Source organism: Pempheris klunzingeri, chromosome 1 (genome assembly GCF_042242105.1).
Source record: "Pempheris klunzingeri isolate RE-2024b chromosome 1, fPemKlu1.hap1, whole genome shotgun sequence".
NCBI lineage: Eukaryota > Metazoa > Chordata > Actinopteri > Acropomatiformes > Pempheridae > Pempheris > Pempheris klunzingeri.
This window is the reverse complement of record NC_092012.1, coordinates 3,383,917-3,396,407: the sequence shown is the minus strand read 5'-3', so window position 1 is coordinate 3,396,407 and position 12,491 is coordinate 3,383,917.

Here is a 12,491-nt window from a genome sequence, read left to right as displayed (position 1 = left end):
TTTGACACAAAACACCTATTCAAAGCTTATAAAATACACTAAATTGTCCCCAACATTTTTGGCTTTTGAACCATTACAATAAATGCGTTTATTTCCACTAAAGAGACATTTTCCCCCAAAACTACTGACGTGGTTTCATTTCAGTAACTGTCTGATCACCTGGGAGGAACTGGAACAAACTAGTTAACTGTTTATAATATAATGATAATATTGCCTCCACCTGGAGCAGCTACAACAGTAACATGCTGCTCTGATGCTGACGTAATAATTTGACAATCACAGCCACTTTTCAACAACCTCACTTTAACTTTTAATACTTTTAGAACATTTTTACTTGAGTAGGATTTTGAATGCATTTACTAGTAAATAAAAAACAGGATCCAATATGATGATTTCTGTAGGATAACAGACAGATAAGATATTTATTTAAATTTAAACTAAACAAGGCTTTAAAAAAAAGGAGCTTGTCATGTTGCTGCTTCGAAGCTTTCGAACTTTCCTCCTCTGGATTTAACACCTGCGGACAGTTTGTGGTCACATCTGTTTAGGCTAGTTAGTCTTTTTGTTCTGTTTCGTTAATTATTTCTATTCATGGTGTCATCGTGGAGTATATCTTAGCCTATGTGAATAAAGTTACTAACCTACTATGTACTAAACAAAAAAAACGGACTAGCAAGCAACACATAGCACAGACATGATCTAAAAACACTCAAACAATCCACCCTTTACATTGTAGATGTGTAAGTGTTCACTTCTCCGGGGGAACTTACAGGAATCGTATTAAACTGTACAGGGGAAACTAATTTCTTAATGCTGGAAACCGATCAGAGAGAATCTAGAAATAAAAACATCGCCCCACAAAGGAAGAGTAAAGGCTCCAGAAAGCTGACCTGAAGTGAGCAGAGCTTCAGATCAGAGGAGAAGTGTGTGTCTCACTGTGTGGACGTCAGATAAGAGCAGCAGTCTGGGAGCTGGTGAGGAGTGAGGGAGTGTTTCAGCTCTGGTTTCTGTTCAGCAGGTTATGAATAAGATATGGCAGCTGAGAACAGGAGCAGCTGCTGGAGGCGACGGGCTGATCGGCTGAGTCCACCTCCGACTATACTGAGCCACATCACTGCCAGGGTCTGTCTGTCTGACTGTGTCTGTCTGTCTGACTGACTGACTGTCTGACTGTCTGTCTGTCTGACTGACTGTCTGTCTGACTGTCTGACTGTCTGACTGACTGTGTCTGTCTGCCTGTCTGTCTGACTGTCTGTGTCTGTCTGTCTGCCTGCCTGTCTGTCTGACTGTGTCTGTCTGTCTGTCTGTCTGCCTGCCTGTCTGACTGTCTGTCTGTCTGTCTGTGTGTCTGCCTGCCTGTCTGTCTGACTGTGTCTGTCTGTCTGCCTGCCTGTCTGTCTGACTGTGTCTGTCTGTCTGTCTGTCTGCCTGCCTGCCTGCCTGCCTGTCTGACTGTGTCTGTCTGTCTGTCTGCCTGCCTGTCTGTGTGACTGTGTCTGTCTGTCTGTCTGTCAGTCTGACTGTCTGACTGTCTGTCTGACTGTTTCTGTCTGTCTGCCTATCTGTCTGTCTGTCTGTCTGTCTGTCTGACTGACTGACTGTTTCTGTCTGTCTGTTTCTGTCTGTCTGTGTGTCTGTCTGACTGTTTCTGTCTGTCTGTTTCTGTCTGTCTGCCTATCTGTCTGTCTGGCTGACTGTCTGTCTGTCTGTCTGTCTGTCTGTCTGCCTATCTGTCTGTCTGACTGTTTCTGTCTGTGTGTCTCTCTGTTTTTGTCTGTCTGTCTGTCCTGCCTGACTGACTGACTGTCTGTCCGTCTGTCTGTGTGTCTGTGTTTCTGTCTGTCTGACTGACTGGCTGTCTGTCTGTGTGTCTACCTGTCTGTCTGTCTGTGTGTCTACCTGTCTGTCTATCTGTGTGTCTTTCTGTCTGTCTGTCTGTCTGTCTGTCTCTCTGCTTCTCAACACAAAGGCAGAAGTGGAACTTTTTCTCTCCGTCTATCAGTCCAAAACTCACAGATGTGCATTAGGTCACACAGGCATTTCCAGCCAGCACTGATTTACACTCTCTCTCTCTCTCACACACACACACACACACACACACACACAGTTTCTCGCCCACCCCCCCACAAAATCCCACGGGAGCTTGAAACACTCAAAAACACTCCACAAACTGGTTACCGCGGCAACAACTCCCACAGCACTTAACACAGTGTGTCTGTTTGCGAGAGGCTGATGGTGACGGACGGAGCCGCCGCCCCGACCGCCAGCCTCCACACTTTATCCAACATGGAGGAGGAGTTCAGCTCAAACACACAACACACACTGTTGGAGCACGTTCAGTGGAAGGATTGATCTCCTTATTTCTCCAATAAGCTGATGATCAATACACATTTGATCACTTTCAGCTGGTATTTACAGCATCAGAAAAATATTCCAATATCTCCCCGAGAAAAGACAGTTTATAATACAGAGAGAGACACTAAAACTAGCCCCAAAACATTTTCTGGTTACTTACTTCTGCTTGATAATGTCGTAATCTCCTAAACAAGCTGTGTCAGCTTTTGTTAGATTAGGGAGGGACATTTCTATACAATCTACAGTGATTATTTAGGGGTTTTATGCTTCAAATCAGGGAATTTATTGTTATTTACCAGTATTTTTAATATTAAAAGACAACAAAAAGCTGCAGCAAAGCAAGATCGTTTGTGAAAATCGGATTATAAAAATATAATTTTCAGCTCTTGCTTAGTGCTTCTCATCAAAACACATGAAATGTACCTTTAAGGCCTCACAGACATGTAAAATAGTTTGACATAGTCAAGTGGAGCAGAAGATAAAACCAAAGCTCCGTCGCACCACCAGTGGTCAAAAACAGCGGAGGCCTCCTTTAATTCCACCATGTAATTTAAGTAATTAAAGGATATGATTAAATCAGTGCCTTATTATAAAGTGTCTATTCAAATATCTATCAATAACTACAAATCCTCCTGTGGGTGCTCATACATGCTGTGCAAACATATAATATGTCTTCACACGGGAAGTTATCATTTCTAATATGATTATTAATCATTATTATTATTAGCACTTGTTAGCATCCTTACAGCTCCATCGTGGTGTGTTAGAAACCATTAATTAAACAAATCTACAGACAAATACCAAAAGGGGTTTGAAACTGAAGTTTTGCCTAATTAATCTAATCACATGACTTCACTGAAATGTTCTTCTTGTTTGGCTCTGGTTGTCTTACAGGTGAGTTATTGTTATAAACTGGGTGTGAATCAGTTTGCAGTCCAACTGGCTTTTCATTTTCTTCCTGCAGATTTATTACTGGAGGTTAAAACACTTCAGACTGGCCAAATGTGTCTCCTCAGTTCACCTGGAGTGATCCCACCTCTGCTTTCTGCACTCACTTTGTTTGCTGCCTTTGTGTCGTCTCTGGCTTCACAGTGTCGTCTACTGAGACTGTCACACGTGTTTCTGTACAGTTTGAGAACTTCCGTCTAAGTTTGGGCCTGCAGGCTGCAGGTCTCTCCTCTCCGTCAGTCCCTCACTGAGCAGTAAACGTTGCCAGCTGTCCCGTAAAAGACAGCGTCACGGCAGGAAAGCAGCCGCCGCCGACCCGATCCAGACAGATGAGGGAATGGATTCAAAGTGTGTGAAGTCAAGAAGGAGCCTTCACCAGCTGATCCAAGAACGTTAAAGCTGGAGGAGCTTGGTGGAGGTGGTGTGCAGCTCGACAGGAAACACAAATGAGTGTGTGTTCCAGTGTAATGATTGATGGACACACTGATGTACTTAGGCTGCCATAAGATTAGTTATTGGATGAGTGTGAAAAATAAGAGTTCTCTGCCGGAGCAGTTCATGCCTTTTTGGTACTTTTCCTCCATCTGAAATAGCTTTTAGCTGCGATGGCTGTGTTCTTTTGTCTGTCCACTGGTTATCCAAGGGAATATCTCAACATCTCAACATCTCAACATCTCCAGGATGGATGTGCACTGATATTTAGGTTTTCTCTGATGCCACCTCGGGGTTCACATTTACAGTTTTCAGTGAAACTACCGAATGGAACTGGCATGAAATTTAATTCAGGCATCACATTTCTTCTGACTTACTTCGCTGACTTTCTCCGTAGCGCCATCATCGGGTCAAAGTTTGTCAATTTGTCCACCTACCTACAAACTAGTGATATTCCCATCAGCCTCAGCTGTTACAGATAAAGCTGTCCAGCAGTATATACATACAGTAATTAACATTAGTTCCACCTTTACCAGCTGCAAAGTTAAAGTGATGAACACAGTAATGCATCAATAATTATAATCCAGTTCTATGATATGAGCATGAAATTAACCATTCTGTATTTTGAGCACTTTTTTAGGACTTTTAATACATTTTACTGCCAAGTTTTTTGTATTACAACTCAAATAGAGACTTTTTGGAAATCAGGACTTTTAGTAGCACCAACGTGGCTCCGTACTCTTGTATTGGTGCTTTTGCTGAAGTCAAAAGTGTGAGTGTGTGTTCCAGCACTGCCTGTCGGTCCTTACTGTTGCCTGAGCCAGCTGGACGCGTCACATTCACATGCAGACTGTCTTAATTTGGCCTCTGAGTTTGACCCGAACAGGGTGGATTCTCAGTTTTGTGCTCAAAGTTTTGGGAAAGCATGAGAGAAGTCAAAGATATGTGTGTGTGTGTGTGTGTGAGAGAGAGAGGGAGAGAGGGAGGGAGTGTGTGTGTCAGAGGGCGAGTTTATCACTGTCAGCAGCCTGTCAGAGGAAGTGTATCTGCCACCTAGTGAGTATCAAACTACACTGCACTCACTCACCCAAAAACAAATGATCAGATGATTATTAGATCAATTTGTAACTGTATCGAGACTATTTTAACTGTTCAGTGTATTTATTTTGTGTTTTATTTTCTGTGTTGAGCTTCTACAACTCAAAACAATCAATGTTTTTGTTTTCCCATTAAAAACCTTGAAAAGACTTTTATTGTGAAGCAAATACACAAAATACACTGAGCCATAACTGTGTGTACAACGAAAAGTTTGCCTCTCAGAAACAAGGCAGAAAAGCAACAAGTGGGCAGTTTAGGTTTCAGAAGATATGACTTTCATGCAGGAGAGCAAGTGTTTGCATCCTTAGAAACACATTAGCTAGTTTTGCGGCTCTAAATTACATTAGCTGTGACCGTAGACGGTATGAAAGATGATGCCCCCTTTTTGGTGTTAGGATTACCGTTTCGTGCCTGTTTGGCCATCTTGGTTTATTGGAGCCTGTGGAGTCGCCCCCCCCCTGTTGGCTAATCGTAGTGAATTGTCAGTCTCACGGTAGCATGCCCTGCTTTATCTGCTACTTTACTCAGAACTGGACCCATAATTTACAAAATGATCATCATCCTGTATTGAACAGGACTTAAAGCTAGTGAATGAGACCATAAACTCAATAGGAGAATGTTTATTGGGGTCATAAATCAAAGTGAGAAATAGCCTCATTTCCTCATAGACTCTAGTAGTCGTCCCTGCTGGACATTAGAAAGAATGCAGGTTTATGGCTCCTCCTGATGAGCAATCAAAAGTAATAAGAAACTTCTGCTGCGTCAGTTTGTGTGTGACAACGTTGTAGAAGTGCGACGATAAATCAAGTGTTGTTTGTGCGTCAGACTTTAACAGTAGTGGTGGCAGATCGGAAAAAGGCCTCATGGATAATTTCTGTAACAGTCACACGTGTTTTTGTAAAGCACTAACAAATGAGTCGGTCTTGAGGATAAAGGCCTCTGTTCAGAAGGCGCACATGTGGGTGACATATGAAACACACTGTTTAGTTTGGGAGGCTCGTTTGTTCTTGTTTCGGTTAATTTGTTTTATGAAGTCCTGTTTTTTTTTTTCGTTGTTGGTTTTTTTATTGCACCTCAAGATCAAATGCTTTCTCCAAACACACTCAGAGAAACGGCACAGCTCCCAAAAAACTACCCACTGCACTGAAATTAAATAAAATCATTAATTTTAAACAGTTTCATAGAATTATTATGTATTTGGCTCTAGATGTAGTTCACCGGCCACCCAAGTGCCACAAAACACACGCTGTGCCGCCACAGTCCCGCTCAGGGAGACTCGGTTTCTAAAACTCTGCCTTCCTGGAAACGTTTCCATCGCTCACTCATAACGAGCACATGACACATCTGTGAAGCATTCATGACTGAATAGCTGCCAGCTTCATTAAACACAGTGAGGGATTAGCTGTTAAAGGCAAAAACAGAAAAATCCAATCCCCCAATATCCTTCATCGAGCTTTTATTACATTCCAGATACGCTTCAGCTTGTCTTCGTTTATTTTATTCTTTTTTTTTTCATCTGTTTCCAAAATTAGAATCTTTTCAATCGTCTCAGATGTTTCACTCTCAAGATAGCAGGACAGTAATCCCAGGAGCTTCTCAGCACACTGACACTTCTGTTATACCGGTGTGTACACTGGTGTGTGTGTGTGTGTGTGTCTGTGTGTTTCAGCCTGCCAACACTGATACTCAGTCTTCCAGCTGACTACGGTGATTTACAGCGAGCATGTTTCTCTGCACAGCAACACTCTGATCACTGTCAGGAGTCGGTTTCATCTCCAGTGTTTCCATTACAACATGGACATGTTTCCCAGTGAGGCTGTTTCCATGTTGATCACTTCATCCATCTCTGCTGAGCTAAACACAGGGAAAAGTGCCCTATAGGCACATAAATGAGGAATCATATGCATTAAGGAGGGGATTCAGGAATAGATTATTAGAATTAGAATATTTATAAATGATAACTAGAAGTTTATGGAGTTCATTTTGTCCAAATAATTAAATGGAAAAAAACCTAAAGCAGGAATGTGATTTGCTTGATGAGTAAACTGGTGACTTTATTGCTGTTTGTTTTGGTTCGTGTTTGTTACTTTCTGACTTTGCTCTCCCCTTCACCCTCTCTTTTGTCATTGTACATTCAAATATTGAACAATTAAACAAATTTCACTGTTGTTTCTCAGCATTTATTTATTTTTTTCCCTCCACTGGGCCTTAATAGATGCCTCTTTTCATCAATAGCAGCATCATCGGCATTACAAAATCACATTATTACACCTTATAGCAGTGTTTAGCCATGCTGTGTGTCACTTCTATACAGTGGAGGTGAATGGTATTAAAAAGTAGTGACAGTTTAACATAAAACCTGCAGTTGGGTCCGTGCAAATATGTTGATTATCTTTAGTTCAGGCTTTTCCAAGTAAAACCTACTAAATGTTTAGAATTTAATGACAAAGACATTTGATCATTGTTGATCGGGTGGTTTTTATGAGTCTTTATAAAGAGCTGCATAACTTTTACTTTAATTTAATCATGACTAATGGTACCAGCCTACAGGATCCATCATTTCCATGCTCCCCATTCATTGTCTATGTGAGCATATGTGCAACACTGGGCTACTTCATGATGTCCACCACCACTTGCCACCTCTGGAAACTCCCCCAAAAAACTTTTAAATGAACCTTTATTGATCTAACATGAAGCCAGATTGTCTGTGAACAAGCTGTGATAATGTTGGTTGGGTTTGAAATCTAGGAGCAGAAAGCCCACCAGTGAACGGTGCAGCCAGGAGGTGTTTGCATGGTTGTACATGTAACCAAAGTGTTTCCAAAAACACTCCTGTGGACACGTCTCAGAGAGAGAGAGAGACCTAATTGCTAAATATAAAGTTTGGCAAGAAGAGGTTTACAGAAAACACTTTTAAAAATCTTGTTAAATCAATAATTTTCCTTAGTGTGATACATATTCCATTAATGTGTTCAAAGCCTTTTCAGCAGTTGCATATCTACCAGCTGGTGTGTCCGGTTGAACAGCGTGTGGAGGGGATGTGGAGGGGATGTGGAGGTGACCACCCTGATGCAGATGATATCACTATGACTAACTGTAACACAGGAAGTTCCTTTTCTCCAAACAGTCTCTGGGCTCCATACTGCCCGTGTCGTTCTTGGATAAGGCTCCACATCGCTGCCCCTCGAGGGGGCAGAGGGGCAGGTCGGGGTACGACATATCCGCCCCGTTCACCCACAGCCAATGACCGGCCAGGAAACGGAGGCCTGCCCACACCTACGGAGAGGAAACAACTAATGAACCCCTAAAGATGCATTAAGAGAAAAGAACCCCCTGGTGTCCATAGAGCATTTCCCCACAGACCAGCATTACCACAGAGGTGTCATAAAACCGTCAACAGGACTTCTCTGACTGCAATAAAAGGTCAGTTACTCTTTGCATTCTTCATTTTCAAATTATTTAAGCTTTAATAATAGTACATTCCCAGAGACTAAAAAAAGCCTACTTTTATGAGCATGATGTAATCTCAGAGGGAAGTTTATGGGCCGGCTGGTGCTCGCAGGGAGAGAGATGCTAATGAGTGTACGCAGTGGACGGCACAACACAGAAGCAAGCCTGAGAAAAAGCTGGGTTTTTTGGTTTTTTTTGGCGTATGAGCTGTGTGGTAATCAGTGCTTATATCAAATAAGGTGGAGACAAAAGAAGAGCACCACTATCAGCATCACGGTGGTGTTTCTTGAAGATTAGTTGTCTCTGTCAACGTGTGCAGGGCTGTGACTTCTCCACCCTTTGTTTTTCTGCTTGTTTTCACTTATTTTCTATTTTTCATTGCCTTTTTAACTGAAATATAGAATTGATTGCACCGGCTGTGGTGCTCCAGTGGTCTCAGGAGGAAGAGGACTACGGCCATTTAAAATACAGATACAATCATTGATGACATTATGGAAATATGTGAAATGGGATACTCTAATAAGCTCTCTGGAGTTTGAGATTAGGGGCCCAGACAGTTTGAATTCATCAGCTGAGCGTGGGGGGGGGGCGTCTGTACACTCTGTACACTCCAGCGAGCGATGGACCGATGGAGGGAATAAAGACTCTTCCACCTTCTGAACACAGTTTTTTACATGAAACATCATTGCCAACAGTCAGCTGATATGAAACCTGAAGACCCTGTCAGCTGTTATTGAAGGTCATTTTGTGAGTAATGTGATGACAGGCCACAATCTAATGTCGTCTGTTGTCCGGTTAAAGTGCTCACTACGGGTCGATATCTGTAGGGGGCACCAAAGATTCTTTGAAAAAACAAATCAAGACAGTTGTTCCCTCTCAAACAGTGCAGCTTCACTCTAAATCTTCAATAGGAAAAGGGATTATGGGATGAGGAGGAGCTGGTGGCCAACACAACACTGTCTCCAGTGACGTTGTTATAATTCTTTTACTGCATATTGAGCAGTAAATTGAGATTTCCAACACTCAGTAATCATAACATTCAATGCAGGTGTAGTGTAGCATGACTTAACAGGATGGAAGAAAACAGGGAAGGACTTTGGACTCAGTTTTAAGTGTACACAAAGTTTGCTCTGGAAAAAGAGCAACCTCTTCCTGTTTTTTTTATTCTTTATTGCTGTAAAGCAACACGTAGTTCCCTCCAAACTGGCTCCACAGAGCAGTGGTTGGTTCCTATTACATGTGTCGCTGAATGTGAACCCACCTCCTCTGTGTCGGCCTCCTTGGCCTTGTTGGTCATGTAGTTCTGGTCTTCTCCAGGCTGCACGCTGACCAGCTCGTAGCGAATGCTGCCATGGATGGGTGACCTGAGGGCTCGGCAGTGCTCCAGCGCCTCCTCCCAGGTCTTGTTCTCCTTTATCAGGACCAGATTGTCCCTGAAGCAGATGAAGGGAAACCGGGCGGTGCAGTTGTGCGTGGCCATCTTTTTGTCCAAAGCGGAGATGGAGACGCAGTCGCCGTGGTTTCCCGGCTCACTGCCTGTCCAGCTCCTGTACTCTGACATCCCTGTGCTCCACTTCCATGTTTCTCCTGCAGAACAGATGTTGGAAAGTTTTTCAGACAATCGACCCTCAGTCCCACCCTCAGATTTATAGCAGCAGACAGGGGTCAGACATGTGTCAAGAGATAAATTAAATTGTTTATAACACCGTCCGCGTTTCTCTTACACACCGACTGCTGCTGGTGGGAAATCTCTGAACTTTTCAGGCAACCAATCTTACACTCCTCACTAAAAGTCAGGGATATTCAGCTTTCAGGTGAAATTTCAGGATGAACCTAAAATACATTCTCACCTTTCCAGGTGAACTTAATGTGACCTTCTCTAAACCTTTGAATGCACATGTCCAACTGTTCAGTGTCTCAGTACTTTCTGCACCAGCTGCTGTTCTCTAACAAGAAGCTTAACAGCAACATTCACAACAGGTTTGATCCATGAATCCACCAATACATTTCCTGCTTCAGGTAGAATTGGTATTTAAACAGTCCTCCTCATCCTGCTGTTCACATTCTGACATCATGAGACCAAGACGACACCTAACAGTTGATCAGCAGCACCTCAACACTGGAGGCTTCAAACAGGAAGTCCTCAGACGGAGGTGTTCACTGAGCTTAGAGGGTCACAGAGTGTCATCAGGAGGTTGGAACAGTGATACAGAGTGACCAGAGTGCAAAATTACCATTACATGCTTCTACTTAAATGCCCTACTTTCATGATATAATATCACTGTAGCATTCACTTTTTCCATTTTCCATATATTTCACCTGAAAGTCGAATATCCCTAACTTTTTGTGAGTAGTGTGTCTGTGAACCAGAAGTGTTGGATCTTATCTTCTGGAGAGAAGGTGACCAGCTTTAAGTCATTAAGCGGTTCATGGTCGTTGTGGTTGTATGATGGTTGCTTGTGGCTGTTGACATTTTCAACTGTTTCGTCTCCAGATGTGTGTTCTTGTCAAAGCAGATCCACAAAGCTCCTGAGACGGTCTCTTAACTGTTTTGATGCCATTATAGGAAATAACGCTCCAAAGTTTCTGGTCTGAATACAGAAAGATAAGAAATAAAGCATGACAGGCTGCAGTTTGGTTTGTCTTTACCGTCTCTGTGCAGCCCAGTCCAGACTGGAAAGTCCTCCTCAGTGACAGCTGAGTGCAGGTCAGCGTAGTCTTCAAGAGTTGCCAGATCATCGTACTCACTCCTGCAGTACGTGCGGGCTTCAGACCACGTCTTCACCTGCGGTACAAACTTGTGTTCGAAGTGGTCGTTGTGGCGCTTGTGACAGATGAAAAAATACGATTCTTCACAATTGGTGGCATATAACCTTTCAAGAGAAACAGGAACAGCACAATCACAAAGAGGAAGAATTCAATCCCTCCTCTATAGTGAGGTGACAATAAAGCTCAGTGCAACTAGACCAAACAAGCAAATTAAGATACACAGGCAGATAAACTGCATTAAGAAATACAGAAAACACAAGCAAATACACAAACTCTGCATGTCATACAAACCAATGGAAGTAGCAAAACATTGGCACTGAACAGATGAACATGCTGGTGGTTAGTAAAAGGGTATCCAATAGTTATTTATTTAATATCTTACAAACAAAAAGAATTTTAAAAATGGAAAAAGAGAAACTTGTGTTTTCTCAAAGCACCAAAAAAGTTTGGTTTTAAATCTTAGACACTAAATATTCATTATCAAATAATCAAAGGTTCAGGAAATAAGATTTCACTTTGTCGGAAATACAAAGTGGCATCTATTTGCAGTGCAACCAAACAATCTCAAGTTATTTCAAGTCTGAAGATATAACACCACAGTAACAATAAAAACACATGATATTAAATGAATCTGCTTATTGTGCAAAAGCAAGCGAGTTTCAAAGAGTGTTTAGTGTCAGAACGAATGGTCTCACATTACCATACGTGGCCGCTAATGATGAAAGCACAAGCATCACTGGGGTGTGGCTCGTTGTGCGCCCAGGCCCAGAGGCTGCTGAGTAACCCGTCAGACCAAATCCAGAACAAGGAGGAGTTGATTGTGTCTTTGTGCAGGCCGACCCATGCCGAGTAGTCCGTCATGTGTAAACTGTCTGCATCTGACTGTGTGAAGATGGTGGCCAAGTCATTGTAGTGATGCGAGCTTTTTTTTGGAACAGAAGAAGAAGAAAACATGGCGTTAGTGATGTGTGCTTGAACACAAAGTGACACCAGCAGTAGCTCAATAGCACAATAGCATATGCTAATTAGCACAAAGTACAGCTGAGGCTTGAAGGGTTGTCATGAACCTTGGTGCACACATTCATGCCCCCTCCCAGGTTGAATTGTATTAACTTTAGGTGACCTCTTATCCGTTCATGCAGCACCATCATCAGGTCAAACGTATCAGCCTCTAATACTGGTACCGAGAGGAACAAGTGCACCCACTTCCTGCAGTAGCTTTGAGCTTCGTGCCAGGTGTAATAGTTTCGGATGTACGAGTAAGATCTCGAGAGCACTGATCCCAGTCCAGATGCAGTACTGCTGAGGAGGAGGAGGAGGAGGAAGGCTCCTGTGAGGCTGCGCTTCATCATCATCATCATCATCATCAATCAGAAATCTACGGCACAGACAGATATTGATTGGTTTTGCTATTGTGTGTAGCAAAAATGATGAAAATT